Source organism: Notothenia rossii (genome assembly GCF_949606895.1).
Source record: "Notothenia rossii genome assembly, chromosome: 2".
NCBI lineage: Eukaryota > Metazoa > Chordata > Actinopteri > Perciformes > Nototheniidae > Notothenia > Notothenia rossii.
In genome coordinates this window covers 72,859,114-72,874,064 of record NC_136904.1, presented here as the reverse complement: position 1 = coordinate 72,874,064, position 14,951 = coordinate 72,859,114, and positions in this window count along the sequence as shown.

Below are 14,951 nucleotides of genomic sequence, written 5' to 3'. Positions count from 1 at the left end.
CGGCAAAAAGTGACGTCACCCCATTCAAAGTGAATGGTGAAGCGTCAACGCACGCCGCTGTGTGGACGGGCCGTTAGACTTCACTCACGTTTATGTCCATATCGAGAGAAAGATAAATAATCTAAATTCAGTGTGCAGTTTACTTTGACGCGGGGGTGAGCATCAGAGGTGGGGAGAGGCGGGGCTATTGCGTCATCATTATCCGAAAATGGTCGTATGGGCGCACACACGGAGCCGTTGGACCCCCCAGAGCGTTGCGTATACCGTTCTATCCACCTTGGGACCCGTTATCGTTTCCACAGTTGTTTACTGTCATATTCGGTCGTCCTCGTGTGGCCGAACGGTCTATATGACACTAAACAGTAACGCAAACGACCGTTTTCGTCCACGTGGGGCCGGGGCCTGAGAGTGAGCTTACCTCTATTCAGAGTCATACCAGGCATTTCTTAAGGAAGAACAAGAGGATCAAAAGTTCCAGTCAGCCAAGCGACAGTTTCTGCAGGTTTCAGGTCAGTTGAACAGGTAACAGCTACTCAGTAAACCAGCCCATGGCTACAGCTCTCACCAAGGACTTTTCCCACCACAAACGAAATATACTGTATGTAGTTTTCTATGGGGTCAGATCAGTATTAACTAGGGGTGTAACGGTACACGTACCCGTACCGAAATTATTCGGTACGGGCCCTTCGGTTCGGTACACGTGTGTACCTAACGAATATAACGTTAAACGTAAAAAATTGAGAACGTGAAAAACATTTTGGAAGTAACCTCAGGTGCTGCGTCGCAGCATTCAGAGTAACGGCTCATACACACGGCGGCGTGCGTTGTCGCTTGCCGGCGGCGGGGGCTGAAACTCGACCAACAACCAATCACATGAACCTCCCCCCCAGACACACAAGCATGCGGTTTGATTGGCTAAAGCTTGCACTGGCATATGATTCGATTGGCTGACGCCTCCGTCGAGGCGGCAAAAGTAGAACATTGCTCTACTTTTGCAGCGAGCACCGCGAGAGAAGCTACGCTTTGCTCCCACAATGCAGTTCGGCGAATCGTGACGTCACCCCATTCAAAGTGACTGGGTAGAAGCAGTGAAGCGGCAACGCAAGCCGCCGTGTGTTGGGGCCTTAATTTGCTCACATTGAGTTCAACGCGTCATAGAGCGAGCAAGTCATTTAATTGGACGAGAGGCATACTATGAGAGCTGGTCACAGGGATGCGTTCAAATGTAGTCAGTAATTTGAGGAACTGTCGAAATGGTGAACGCAGATAAAGTTGAGCTCGAAAATCCTCCAGTATCATTGAAGTCTCCGGTTTGGGAACATTTTGGTTTCGCAGTTACGTACAAGGATGATGGACAAAGACAGGTGGGCCGAACCAAAGCTGTTTGTCGGCATTGTTCAACTAAAATTGGTTACGCAGCTGCAGCTGGCAATACATCAAACTTGCACACTCATTTGAAAAGGCATCACCCGAACGTGAATATCACCGGTACCAAAAGAAAAAAGATTGAAGTGTAAACACAACTCCCACTAGCATTTAAGCCTCCACCACTCGCAACAAGTTCAGACCGAGCCAAAGCTATTACAAACGCCAAATATCCTTATGTTGCCATGTTAGCAAAGCACTACCTGGCTGTATCTGCTACCTCTGTCCCTAGCGAGAGGGTGTTCTCCACAGCAGGAGACATTGTTAGTGCCAGCAGATCTGCCCTTTCGGCAAGCAATGTGGACAAGTTAATTTTTATTTAAAAAAACATGAAAATACAATGACAAGCAAGTCATAATGTCAAACTGGCTGCTTAGGTACTAGTACAGTTCAAATACAGATTATTTCAGTTCATCAAAATGCTGCACTTTAATGTTTATTTTATTATATTTTGTATTTATTTGAGTGAATATTCAAGGTTTACTAATAATTAAAAACCAAAAACTAATAGTTTATGTTTTGTGAGTACTAGTACAGTAAAGTCCAAATACAGATTATTTCAGTTCATCGAAATGCTGCACCTTAATGTTTATTTTATTATATTTTGTATTTATTTGAGTGAATAGATTATTCACAGTTTAATAATAATTTTTAAAAACCCAAAAATATTTTATGTTTTGTGATAATTTTTTCTGCTGTACCGAAAACGCACCGAACCGAACCGTGACCTAAGAACCGAGGTACGTACCGAACCGAAATGTTTGTGGACCATTACACCCCTAGTATTAACCATTAACATGGTTCTCTTTGTACAGCACAGATGCAGTCAGCAGAGTTACGCTAATGCAGGAGTGGGCGTGGTTCAATGGCACACCCTCATGGGAATGCAATCATGGGAGTGGCATAACATGAAGCAGACATCTGATTGGCTACAGACACTTCCCTCTTAACCGCCCCGAGCCTGTTTTTCAGGTTTCAGGCTCGAAAATGACATGCCCAGAACAAATGACTATATCTTCACTTCTAAAAGGGGTATATGACTTTTTTTTTTTTTTTTTTTTTTTATCAAAGTACGGTTACATCTGTGAGTTGGATGTAGAAGTGTCAGAATCAAATTGATGTTTCTGTGTCAGAGTAAGTTCAGATGGAACATAGTAAAGAAAACCCATTACTTATAGTGCAAAACAAGCTTGAATGATGGGATAGTTGACTACAAGCTTTATGAATCCAAAGTATAACATTCAATAAGTACCCTGCATCAAGATTGAGGCAAAACAAGTGACATTTGACCTTTTTAGAGAGGTTTAGCAAAACCTCTGGGTACATTCGGGTACCTCTGGGTACCATCACTGCCATTTGACTTTTTTCAGGTACCAGACTGTAAAAATCATTGAATTACATTGAATTATCATTATAGGTATTCATCCATCCAAATAGAAGTATTTTTAAAAAAAAATGTATAAATACAAAAAAATAGGAAATATAGGAAATGAGGTTTGACTCCAACTGGAGCAGATTTATTTCAAACATTTTACCAACACACTATACAATAAAACCACACCCTAGGTAGGTAAAAACAAGAAGCTCTGTTTTTGTAATAAACAACACACTCGCAAAACTTTATACCTACCTGAATGTTACAATATTTGGTTGGGCCACTCCATGAAACAGATATTTTTTTAAGTGAAGCACAGAAGGACCTGGCACTTGCTGCAGTACACGGGTGTCTTCGCCCTTTTGATGCCAGCATCAGAGCACTTCCTGCAGTACCTCCTGGACTGGTTGGCATCTTCCGCATAAAACATGGGCATGCATGTGAGTGTTGGGGGGGGAGTGGTGGTGGTGCTGCAGGGACTTCAGCAATCTCCAACATTTCTGCAGCTAGCTGCTCCCTGAAAGACTTCTGTGTGTGTGGCGTCGCCCTGCTGGGGTCACTCCTCCTCTTGTGCAGCTCCTTGTGGAGAAGGAAGCTGTTCTCCACTGCAATGTCCATAAAATGGTAAAAAAAAGTCTTGTACAATTTCATTGTTTTGTGGTGAACGCTGTAGTACCCAATCAAAGCGTTGGACACATCTACGTCGCCCATGCTTCGGTTGTAGTCCAGCACAGCGTCAGGGAACAGTCTTAGTCTGCCACACACCAGCCACTTTCCGCCTGACAGTCTGTCCACCGAAGGCTTCATGCACTTTGGAGCACATGGACACTTCACGGCTTTCCATCCACTTCACAAACTGGGAGCTTTCTTCTCCTTATCCAACGCAAATCTCCCCTTTCTGCCTTTTTTGGAAGGTCATTCAACTCTGTCTGTGGGAAACCAATTTGATTTTTTCGAATGGCCCACAACAGCCAAAGTTTTTGTTGACAAATCCCCAAAAAGGGCAGGGCTCATGTAAAAGTTGTCCACGAAGACTGTGTAGCCCCCACCGAGCAGAGGGAGTGGCAGGAGGTCCATCACGGAGGAGTAGCTGAGTCCCTGGCCTGTGGTGAACTCACTCTTCCCAAGAAATACCAGGTGTATGCCGTTGAGAAATCCGCCAGCAGAAACAGTTTGTACCCCCACTTTGTTGGCTTATCCTTCATGTACTGCTTCATGCTGATACCGGCTCTGGATGCGACCATTCTTTCATCTATTGAAATGTTCTGATAGAGCTGGAAATGTGCTTTGCAGGCAGCAGTGATTTCAGTGCACAGGGGCTTTATCTTGAAAAGTCTGTCGTACTCTGCGGTGTTCCTTTTGCGATCGTTTTCCTCGTCTTCTTCAGGGTTGCTCAGGTGCAAAGACCACATGATGGCTTCGAAGCGTTGCAGGGATATGGCATCAGATGGGAATTTGAAGTTATATGAACATTTATTCTGTTCTTATTCTAGGCCTGTGAAAATGATAATGGCCAGGAAAATAAAAAAATCATTCACAGTCAGCACTTTCCGAACATACTTCTTTCCAGCTTGCAAGGGCGTTTGCGTTCATGATTGCATTTGTGAATCTAGCAGTGTCAGGGGAGTCTCAAAAATCCACGCACAAATGCAGAGAGATTCACACAAAATGCAGGGAGATTCACACAAAATGCAGGGAGATTCACACAAAATGCAGGGAGATTCGCACACAAAAAATTTTTTTTTATTCTACTATCTGTATGTGGATCAGAAATATATTTTGTGAAACGTTTTTACATTTATATAAACGTTAAGTATTTGTTTGTGCATTGAAAAATATTTGTGTGGATAAAGACATTTATATATCATTCCCGAATTACATTTGTGAATCCTCCTGTGTTCATTTATTCATTTTGAGACTGATCTGACCCCAAATTTTGCGGCTCATGTTCACCACAACTACTGTACACACATTCAACGCTTGAGCTTCATTTTCTGTTCTACTTTGAAACTCCATTGTATTGCAAGTGTTACAGGTAAGAGAGGACTGCAATTTGCCACTTATTTAAAAGGGGTATTTAATGTGTACAGTGCCTGATCTATAAGAGATCTCCAAGACCCTCTTTCATTTGCATCTAAGGCACACAAGGGGACAGACCCTAACCATGATGAACATAGTCGCTGATTATTTACTTTTCATTAAAGCATCTGAGGGTCATCAGACTTGGAGGCTTGGGAGAGTTGAGAAGAAAAGCTAAATAAGAAAAGAAAATGAATAGGGGAACGGTATGTCCTACTAAAGGTGTCTTCTGATCTAATCGAATATAAAATAAAAGGACATTTTATTTAATACAATGCAATTTCAAATTGTTCCACTCCAAAGCATGAAAGAAAAGCACAGAGTGAATAGCTTATTTTTAAGCACTTACAATGTCCAACTATGCCAAGATAATTGGCTTTAATTTGATGAAACATGCGTTAAAAAGAAACTACATTCATACACTCAAGCCTGTCCGAGATGCTAAAAGGTGAGACATGTCCTGCCCTTGTGAGAGATTATAGCTTATTATATATATTTTTTAAATATTATAAAATGTAATAACTTTATAGGTTGTAAGGGTTTATATTCAAATTCCCACATATGAACCTTTTAGCCATTTCGTTTTTTTAGAACTATTAGGATGAGAAAAACAAAACAAGCTTGTACATAACCAGAAGAAACAGCAGGCTGCTAAACCCATAGGTGCGAGTTACAAAATATTTCTGTTGAGTTAAACCCTGTATGAAACTACTCTCATGGTTTATGTATAGCCCAGCAACTCCTCTCAAAGTGTCCGTCTTGCCATCTTAGGCCAGTAAAGAAATAAAATACTCGAGAAAATTGTAAACAACTTGAAGTGAGGTCATTCAAAGACTAAAAATACAAATCTTTGTTATGGATTTCCAGGATATTATTTTCAGGAAAACAGATCCTTCATTACGTGCAATGCACACCACATAAATGATCATGATCATATGACTTTATGATTTATTATTTACCAACCAAAGGCTGCTGCTGTCTATTTGTTGATCCTTCAGATTGTTTTAATATAAACTAGAGTATGAAAACATGCACATGAAGCAGAGATACTAAGTATCAAATTGTCCAGATAAAACAGCATGGTTTCTAAAAAGCTCTTTTAAAAAAGGATATCATCAGTGCAATATACAGTTAGAAGAAAATAAAACCATTATTCCTGTATGTGCAATTTGATACGTATTCTTTCCAAAAGTGTTGTGATCAGTGCATCTTGTTTGTTGCTTCTCAGATAATTTCAAGGGATAGAAAATGTGAACACCCACACATTCAAATACTCTTACAACAGTAACAATAACACTAAGAAGTACACCAGCAGACAAAACTGTGCCGTGTGCTAAGGTTACGCCGAGCATCAAACAGCTCTTTGAAATGGAATGAAACCACGGCAAATTATCCAAAATAGGATTCGAATGAGTCCACCCCCCCAGAACTACACATGCTGGCCAAATCTCTGATGCTGGCTGTTGTGATTCGCAACATGTTTTATGGCACGTCTCTACTGGGAATTGTAGTTTTAAAAGACATTTTCATTTTTCCCACAATTAGAAGTTGCCAGTATTAAACTGAGTACACCCCTGGAGGCTTAGGGGATAGGAAACATATTGGTGTTATCACATTTAAAATATATAATTAATAAATGGGTGAAAATGGCTTTTATATATTTTTATACCCACATGATAGCTCAGGTCAGAAGAGTTTTATTTGATAGCATTGGCGAACCGTCAGAATACCCTGGAACACTCAGATAAAACAAACAAAAACATTTTTTATACAATAAAATGTATATAAAATGAATAAATGAGAATTGTATCTGTGTTGTTGATCTGTAATATTACAGTGTTACGTTGATTTGTTTGTCCTTCTCGGTCCATGCACTACACATTTCAGTGGTTTTGTGTTGGAAAAGAAAGCAACCAATCAGATCTTGTTCTGTGTCTCTGGGTAGAATATCCTTCAACCAAGGTATTCTACATCCTTGATAGAATGCCCTGGCCGTTGCAGTTTGATCGACCAATCATATATTGATTTGTAGCGAATGGGCGTATTCTTTCAGAGTTTCCCTCGGTTCCAGGGTACTCTAGAAGGCCCGCTAGTTCACTGGCTCGAGACAGAGGATCTAGAATAAATGCGACGAAGCAATTCATGCCGTTTTATTGTTTTTAACGTTGAAATGGCAAGTGCAACAGGTGAAGATGATGCTGTTGCAGAATTGTTGCAGGTTCCTCAACAGTGCATTACAAGACAAGACATCTATCAATATGTGTATACCTCCACCATTAAACTGTCATATTCTGCACATTTATTATTCTATCTACATACATCTTATAAGACTATAATTAATTATGTATAATATCAGTTAAAGTAAGTGATTCAACAGAGTTAACATTGCAGGAAAGCAATATATTAGACGTTAAGTACTTTGTCAGGCTTAATATTTATCTGTAGATACCCCCAAAGCTTTTTATTATTTATAAGAAGACCTTAACCTAAAGTATTCTTTAATGTTTAAATAAAGGTTCATTAGTTTTTCTGTTTTGCACATCCTCCTATTAATATCTTTGTACATCCGGCACTAAACTGTTTTATTGTAGAGATCACTTACAGTATCTTCTTGATTTTTTTATATTCTATATTTCTATCATTGACCTTCTACTTTCCCCCTATGAAAGTATGTACTCTTAATATTTTTTTCATCAAATAACATTATTCAACAAAATAATTCAATAACGAGCTTTAACCACTAGGGTTGCGGGTTAAAAAACTGTCAAGTTTAAAGTGTTAACACAACAAATTATACTTTTTATTATTAGTGTAGGACACTTATGTATGTATAACATCTTAAGATGTGTTGTTTTATTCATGCTTTCAAATAATTTTACAGGATATTGCTATATTATTTCTTATGTTTTACTTCTACACATTAATATCTGATTTGTAAAATATCACAGACAGAAAGGTATATCAGTCATTTAATGGTAAGCTATTGGAATTGTGAATCCATAGATGTGTCTCCCATCACCCAAATCCCCTGACTATTCTCTCAACTCAGTATTTACATTCTTTATTCAAAGAAAATCAATAATATCTTTAAAAACTACAAGTGCTTTTCTATCAGCTGTGCATCTACCAATTGGATCAAATAAAAAAGTCAGCCGAATTAGTATTGATACTACAAGGAGACGTATTGTGTGAAGAGAAATTGAAGATGTTGAATAATTGCTGATATATTTATGATCCACGTCACGTATTCAGTTTCGGCGGCAGTTCTTCCAGTTTGTCCAGAAGTCTTCTCATCAGGGCTCTATAAATAGCGAACTACGGCAGATTTGTAATATTTAATGCAGCCGAACCGTGTATTACAATGCCGTTATGTGATGACTTTCAAAGAGATAAGCAAGCACACTCGGATTAAAGTTTTTTTTTTTTTTTAATGTTTTCGGATTTCATATCGCATAAATACCACATCCCAACGTGCATTGCGGCTAAAAAAATCCAATAACCGAGCTTCAACCATAGCTGAGGATCTTGGTTAATCAGTTCAGTGGGTGTGTATCGCAATGACGCTCGAAATGTCCCATATATAGGCCTGTGTCTGTTTCCGGTATTGTTTATGATGGAGGTATTTTGTTATACACAAATTCCTTCATATTTCAATTTCAATTTACATTAAAGTATTTTTTGAGGCCTTCTAAAATGTTTTTAAAAAATATATAGGGTTCTAGTTGAACAGTTTATAAATGAACATGAACCCAAGCTGTTGCCTGGCAATGCAATTATGTTGATAGTTATGGCTGATAAGGCTTATTACTTATTGGCTTATTACTGTTTTGATATTTTAAACCTCAAACCGATGGAAAAACCCCACCGCAACATAGAAAATATGGTCATAACATGACCCGGCGCTCTAATAGACAAAATAATTTCATACATAATATTATTAATGACTTTATTTTGAAATTCAGTTCCTGACGGACGGCAAAAAAGCCCAAGATTATAGAATGAAACAAATAAATAAAAACAAGGATAATTGTGTGTTATTGTTGAGTAAATAACAGTGTGTTATTTAGAAAAGAATAACAAATTAGAAGGAAAAAAAGATTTTAAAAAAATAGAGATTTCAGTATTTCTTTTTCCTCACGGACGGCAAAAAAAGTCAGACATTATACATATTACAATAAAAACAATAATCGTGGCTTGATATTTAGTAAGAACATGTTTTTATGAACCACACAGCTTTCGGTCTTCCAAGACCCGACCGACTAAAAAGACGTGCTGCAGGCACGAAACATACTACAAATAGAAATACATTGCTTTTAAAATCGTTCTGTGTGACACGAAAAAAAGGGGGAAATTGTGTTGGTGAACACGAATCAATAGATTAAATGTCGTGACTATAACACGAAATGCCGTGAGACCGGGTTTTAAAAAACACACTTAGAAATCCTATGATGTGCTTCATTGCATGATTTGTACTTCAAAAACATTTACATTTAGATATGTTTGTAGGAGAGTATTTAACACAATAGTAACTTATTGAATATGTTGTCACTACACCAGTGAGTAACTTGGAAACAGTGAATTTCCAAAACTAGCCATGGACTCAAACTGGCTTCTGCATGGCTGAGCCCTGTTTAACACAGCAGACATAAAAAAGTATTCTACAGCATGAGGACAAAAGGGAAAAACAGTTGTTGGCCTTTCTAGTACTTTAGCCTCTGGTTGTTTGGAGCAATTGCTGGGACTGGAACACAGTTGCTCACAGGGGACTGGAATCATGTTTCTTGGCTGATGGGCCTTAACAACTGCTCCAAGTTATTTTCCCTCAGCACACATTATAAAATATAATCAAACCACCAAGTCTTACCGAACAAAAGCTGGCCTCAGTAGCTGTCCTTCAAGCAGGTTCAAATCAAGAAGATAGGCAGACGAGAGGGATCCGCCCCTTTGTATAGACTCTGCTTGTCTTCAGGGTCCTAGTGCATGCTACTACTCTGCTCACCCCTCTATTTTCCCCTTTCTTATTTCTTTCAAGGGAGCAGATAAAGGGATATATTGCACATAATTGAAGTTTCAGCGTTATTTTGTAAAATTGTATTTTGTATACTTAGATTTCTTGTTTCTATGTTGTTGTTTTTTTAAAGTATTTGTTTAGCTCCTAATTTACAACTGAATATCCTTACTATGTTCATATATGAACCATTATACAACAAAGCAACTTCCTTTGTAAACCTACTTTGCTAAACCACTGTTTCATTATTTCTAATTCTGATATCTCTTTTAAACCTGCACCCATGCCAATAAAAACCACAAACTACACAGGGAACAACCCCAAGACAAGAAACACTTCTAAAATCTGTTAACATTTTCACATCCGCACCGACAGATCCCAAAAGATCAGAAGATAACTTGTACCTGTTTGTTTGAGCCTAAAGCTCCAGAGACACACACGTACATTGAGTTTGGTGAATTTGAGGAGTCATGGGCAGGAATCACAATTATCTAGGATCCACACCTGCCGGGGATCAAAAATTAACTGAACTTCCTCTGACCGTCACCCCTCATTCTTCTCACAGCGGAAAGGGTCAGGAGCACCGGCGCTTTCTACCATGCTGTTGAGCTCAAATATCACACAGAATCCAAAAAAACAAAACACATATCATTTCCTCAACATCTGCTACCACAGCAGGTTTGGGCCTCCTGTAAGCTGGCAGGGCCTTGTGCGACTGACACGAAGTGGATTTAAACCAATAGGGCGATTATAACTGCAGCCAGGCAGAGCTCGGACTTGCCAAATGCGGCGCAGGCAGGCTGCTGTTTCTCAATAATTGGAGAGACAATTGTAAGCCCTGAGCTACTTTTAGAGTGTTAATGGAAGTCTCTGTTTTGGATAGATTTGTTTACAGAAAGGAGTACACCTCTCACCATTATGTCCTATGGTATAAATCCGTCAAACATAATGGTCCATGGAGATGGTCATTCTGTGACTAATAGGTCAGACGTGTATGAGTACAATCCCTCCAGCCATGCATAACTGGCCGTATCAGAACAAATAAGGTATACTGACTCCTCGGTTCCAGTCCAACACGTTCATTTCCCACCCATATCGTATATTGCTGAGGTAGGGAACAATTGTTCTGCTACATCCCCCACCCCCTCCTCCCTGTTTTGCACTTTCCCTCTTCTAATTCAGTATATCTGAGAGGCAGTCTGCAGGGAGGAAGAGAATGAATAGAGAGGTGGAGACAGTGGCTGTTTTCCAAAGCACACCATGGCTAATGGCTGCAGTTAAGATGGTAACATTAGGTTGTTAAAATGAACCTTTCACGTCTCTGTTGCCATGAATAGTTTGTGTATATATCATGTCTATAGTGATCTGACACAGTATGGTATCATGGTAAAGTAAAGTGGCGTTGGTTATGTTTCACACATCCTATCATTGCTTTTATGGCCAATTACCACAGGAATAAAAGGGACAGCTGGGTTCAAATGTCCTCTCTAAAGTTTTCTATAGTCACTTTATGTCATGGCTACTTTATTTTCACCCAGGAGAAAATCGACTTGCAATGTAGCGTACAGAGAATAAAGCTATTAGAGAAACAGTTCCCAGCCAATAAAAAGAAAATGTGTCATTGAAATAAACTATCTTTTTAAAAGTACATCATGCACCTATAGATGTTTTTCTCTCCATAATCATAGGCATTATTCAGAACTTCTGTTGCTTAAGGTCTCACTCGCTTACGGCTAGACTGATGGTATTTTCGGGGTCAGGTTCTTTGTCATCACACCTTTGATGCATTTAACATTTGTAAATGTGATTTCTTCAAGCCTACTTACATGTATATTTTTAGAAACAGACGTTATCATGGGCTTCCATCAATGGCTGCATGATAAAATACTTGATGTTCTATAATCTACATGGAAATGGTCAGATAATGCAGTAACTTCCACAATTCTTGCAATTGATAAAGGTCAATTTTTTCAAAGATTCAACCTAATCACTACTCAGAAACCAATTGCCACCTTAACATTAACTCACAATTTTAGAATCCATGGGAGAGCATGTTTTATTTGTTGGTCCAAGATAATTCAGTACTTTCTAATATACTGGTTTGTTTATTTCTTAACAGCAGCTCAACAAAAAAGGAAAACAAAATGTTGGTTATAAGTTTTTCCTTCCCACCATAATGAATATATATTGTATTTATTGTCAACGAAGGTTACCTTCTTCTTTTTTAATAAAGTTCATTAACAGAAGCAATATGCTCAGAATACAAAATTGTGTTTTTAGTATAGGTAAGTCTAGGTAAAACAGAACAGAGAAAAGATAAATAGAAATAAACAATCAAATAAAAAATATTGCTAATAAGAAATGTTAACACTAAGATATTTTAAGTTAAATTAAAGCTGATTACAAGTTAAAGTTATGCAGAGATCACTAAGATGTGTTCTTATTATTGCTTCCGGTTGCTTACCCTTGTTTCAATTCATATGGTAAATGGACTGTACTTATACAGTGTAGCGCTTTATCCAGTCTTTACGACCCCTCAAAGCGCTTTACATACTACATGTAATTCACCCATTCACACCCATTCATACAGAGCAGTACCATTTGCTCTAGGACCTAACATTCACACACCGTTGGCCATGCCATCGGGAGCAACTCAGGGTTAAGTATCTTGCCCAAGGATGCATCGACTGCATGGGCTAGGATCAAACCCACAACCTTCTGGTTGAAAGACGACCGCACTCCCTCACAGCCACAGTCTCCCTGATATATTTTATTCATATAGTTCCTAGTGTGGGGTAAAAGAAAACAGATGGAAGATTTTCTAAATATACTTTCATGCAGACATTTATACCCAGGTATTCCCACATAAACACTGAGTGCTATAAACATATACATACATTATGCACATGTGTACAGTCATACAGTATGCAGGGAAGCTGAAATGAACACAACCAGTTTGTCTTTCAGTTATTGCATGTAAAATTAACAAATATACATTTGTTGTAGTTCATTTTCGTATTGTTCACAACAAAACATGGTAGTATTGTAATGGAACTGCAATGTTGGAAAATAATAATCATGAATAGCGCTGCAGACTGACCTCATGTGGTCAGACTGTCAGCACTTAGTGCCTCGGTGCTCTCCAAGGTGCTGACCCTGCTGCTGGGAGCTGTCCAGAGCGCTCTCCTCTTTGCCCACCAGGAGCTTCCTGCCAAATCTCCTGAGGCTTTTCTTTAGTGTGCTGCCTCACATCGGCACTCACTCATTCTCACAATTTTGTTTTTAATTGATACTCAATTAGGCCTATAAGTAATGTTTATAGGATTATTTATATTTTATACACTGCATTAACTTCATTAAAATGCTCAGATATTTTTCTCCACTCCAGACATTTTTTTTGTTATTTTCCAAAAGTGACTCCTTTGAGACTTAATATTGCCGACTCCTGGCTTGTGGAAGATTTCCTTATAAGACATAATGTACACACTTGAATTTAATGCACAAATATGATATTAAAATAACTATTTAAAAAATGATAGTTACCTGGCTAAAGTAAATTATGTTTGTAGAGATAGACATTAAAGGGGCCCTATTGTGTTTATATTCAGCTTCAAAATAGTTTGTTGTACCTCTACTGTGACATGTTTACATGCTTTAAAGCAGGGGTGGGGAACCTTTTTCCTCTCAAGGGCCATTTCAATTTTTTCAACATCCTCCGAGGGCCGTACAAATGATTGGCCTCTGCTTAAAAATACTAAAATCACAGCCCATTCATTTCGCCTTTCTTTCATGCCGTGCAAAGAAAAAGCAACCTCTTAATCCAGATATTTTACCCTGACTCGTGCATGCATTCACGTGCACGGTTGTGGCATGACCACCAAAGCAGAAAGCATATTGGACACAAGGTGTGTGCAAAAGTATTTAGTTTCCTATCCATGTGGACATGATTTAAGTGGGGGGAACCTAACCGCCTCTTGGGGTGTCCTTACGTCCTCCAGTGGGGTCCGGGGGGCATGCTCCCCCGAGATTTTTTTTTAAATGTTGAAGTTAAAAGCATCAATCTGGTGCACTTTTAGAGCAACATTAGGAGATCTATGGATAGATCTCTCAACATCAATATGAAACAGAACTGTAAGCAGATTTATTTTTTCTTTATGGATATTTTACAAATCACTCCCCTTTCAAACTGTATTCTTGTTTATTAATAAAAATATATATTTACTGTCATATAGTATTTTATACTTGTTTACTTTATTATCTTGTTTTTTTATAACTATAATGATCATATAAAGATGTGCCTTTACCTCACTGGCTGGAGAAAAAGCTTCTTATATTCGTTAGCATAGCTAGCTAACCAGATGCTAATAACAACAAAGTTATTGACTGTCTGATCAGTATGACGGATGAGCAGATCGCCACTGGGCTTTCAATTAAAAACACAGCCACGAAAATACTGCGGCATGTGTCCGGCTCCTTATGGGTACGACGCTCTGGTGCTCTCCGTCAGAAGAACTGCACCCCTGTCAGATGAGACATATACCACGTGATGACACGTTACAGGGTTATGGCTAGAAAGGATCCGTCTAGTGTAAATATGACGTCACGTTCTCGTTGTAACTCTCGTTGTAATCGGAGCGGCTCGGAAACACATCTACAGCAGTAACATGATGCAACATACACATTAATGCAGCAGCGATATTAATAGAGAAACATCAGACATAATAGTAAAACACTGCAAGGGAACATTTTATTGCTATCTTGGGACTTTTACTGCGACAACGTTGACTTGCCTGTGAATAAAAAATAAACCATAGTGTTGGTGATCTACAGTGTTGTCATTCTTCTTTGAACACCAGCAAGACCGCTAACACCCTATTTCAACAATCACACTCCCTGTCATTGACATAATTAATAGATAGTTTAGCTTCTCACCATCATTTGCTGTGGCCAACTGATGTTAACGATCGTAACTGAAAGGCTGCCTGCCAAACGTAAACATTCAGCCACGTGACATTCAGCCAAACTCTCGCGAGAGTTTTACACAAGACGGATCCTTTCTAGCCA